Source organism: Schistocerca serialis, chromosome 3, assembly GCF_023864345.2.
Source record: "Schistocerca serialis cubense isolate TAMUIC-IGC-003099 chromosome 3, iqSchSeri2.2, whole genome shotgun sequence".
Classification (NCBI taxonomy): Eukaryota; Metazoa; Arthropoda; class Insecta; order Orthoptera; family Acrididae; genus Schistocerca; species Schistocerca serialis.
In genome coordinates this window covers 955673673-955675800 of record NC_064640.1, presented here as the reverse complement: position 1 = coordinate 955675800, position 2128 = coordinate 955673673, and the positions used below count along the sequence as shown (strand labels likewise).

The following is a 2128-nucleotide window of genomic DNA, read 5'->3' as shown; positions in this document are numbered from 1 at the left end:
AGTAACCTACGACTTCCACATCGCAGTCAACGGGTTATACACAATGCTGGAGACTACTTCGAAGGTCAGTAAAACGTTGAAACACATATCTATTTTGTACGAGCTGTAAATAAATAGTTGTCACTATTAAAGTTCCAACCCTCGTATAATAAAAGCCAGAAACATCAATTTAATATTTATAGAAAATCTGTCACCGCAGATGCCACCATTTTTAACTCTCCACGTCATCCTAAACAACAAAAAATTGCATATTTGTGTCATGCTATTCCGCAAAAAAATTAAAAAAATGGAGTCCTATGGATCCTACAGTGCCACAAAATGAAAACAATGTAATCTAAACAGCTACCTACAATACTGTATCTCTTTCCCGTACTCAAACCGATTTATTGTACTATATGCACCAGTATCTGTAAAGCATTGTTAACAATACCATTGAAATAGAGCATTTCCTTTTCCAGTCTCTTCACACAGATTTTATTCTACTTTGTTTTATATAGCATTTTAGCAACGAAGGTTTTAATCTGAATTATCCCTTTAATTTAATTAAACAGTGATATAAGCTGCATCACCTTGACACGCTGTATCTACGTGTCACATCAACGTATTCAGCATTCTATACTCCCATATACATTTGAACTACTTTGTTTTAATTGATAATTAATTGGAACCTAGAGCTGCCGACAGGTGTTGTTTACATACCTAGATGGGGAAATCTGAAAATGCGTGCCCCGACCGGGACTCGAACCCGGGATCTCCTGCTTACATGGCAGACGCTCTATCCATCTGAGCCATCGAGGACACAGATGAATAGCGCGACTGCAGGGACTTACCCCTAGCACGCTTCCCGTGAGACCCACATTCCCAACTGTCCGCAATCTACATACGTAATGTTCCTAATAGATACTTTACCCATCCACTCGTTACTCGCGCCCACTTAAGTTGACGATTCCCGTAAGACTTCGGGCAACCTGTGCGCACTCGCACAGACGAAGGTAAATGGCCGGGTAGCCTTCTGACTATATATGAAGATAGTAACTCTCTTCATCTGTGTTGTCGGTGGCTCAGATGGATAGAGCGTCTGCCATGTAAGCAGGAGGTCCTGGATTCGAGTCCCGGTCGAGGCATGCATGTTCAGCTGTCCCCAGCAAGGTATGTCAACAACACCTGTCGGCAGCTGAGGGTTTCAATTAATTATCATTTATTCTACAGAAGCTGCACGGTCATCAATGATATCTTTTCTTTAGAGAAGAGTTGCTATCTTCATATACTTTGTTTTAGTTTCAATTAAATACGGGCGGGTGCGCTCCAGTAATTAGTGTTGTGATAAATTACGTGGTTAATGATGAGACAGATTGTGTACGACTGTGTAAGCATAAAGAACAACAAGGGCCCAAGTGTTGCCATGATACGATGCAGAAGTTTCGCTGGCAGGCCCTTACACATTCTTCATACAGTCCCAACCTGCCCCCATATCGTTTCCATATTTTTGGAGCCCCGAAGAAAACATTCGCGGCCGTCGATTTGATTCGGAAGGAGAGGTACATTCCTGGGTACAATCACGGTTCCCTATGCAACCACAAACATTTTTCCACTTAGGCACTGATCGTCTTGTCTCACAGTGGGATAAATGTATTGACAGCTACGGCAATTACTTTTGAAATAATATTGATTTACTTTTTGCATCCGTCTCGTTTTCATTCGACTGCCCCTTATCTATAGTGATAATAAATATCTAACACCGTCGTGTCTTACTATTAGGATATACGTCAGCATTTGACATTATAAAACTAGCCTCCGTAGACGAAAAATGATAGTTAAAGTATACGAATGTACTGCGAATGAGCACGAGAAAAAAGTCAACAGCGCCTGAAAATTGCCTAAGATTACTATTTCCAGAAGGCCTTGACCCGACGGAAGGGAGATGAGTGTTTAACGTCCCGTCAACGACTCAATGACACGACGAGGTAATAAGACAGAAATGACAAGCTCAGATGGAGCGACAACGTGGAAGTGGCCTTTTCACAGAAACTAAGCCAGCATTCGCATGAGGTCATTCAGCGAAAGCACGCCCAACTAAAATGTGGATGCCGGCCGGGGTGGCCGAGCGGTTCTAGGCGCTACAGTCTGG

At 42.4% G+C, this 2128-nt stretch overlaps 1 non-coding gene across 1 annotated transcript; it reads right to left on the bottom strand.

Annotated features, from left to right (window-relative positions):
• Positions 1 to 724: 724 nt before the first annotated feature.
• Positions 725 to 798, bottom strand: Trnat-ugu (transfer RNA threonine (anticodon UGU)). The gene has a single exon. It is a non-coding gene; the product is annotated as a tRNA-Thr (tRNA).
• Positions 799 to 2128: the final 1330 nt, after the last annotated feature.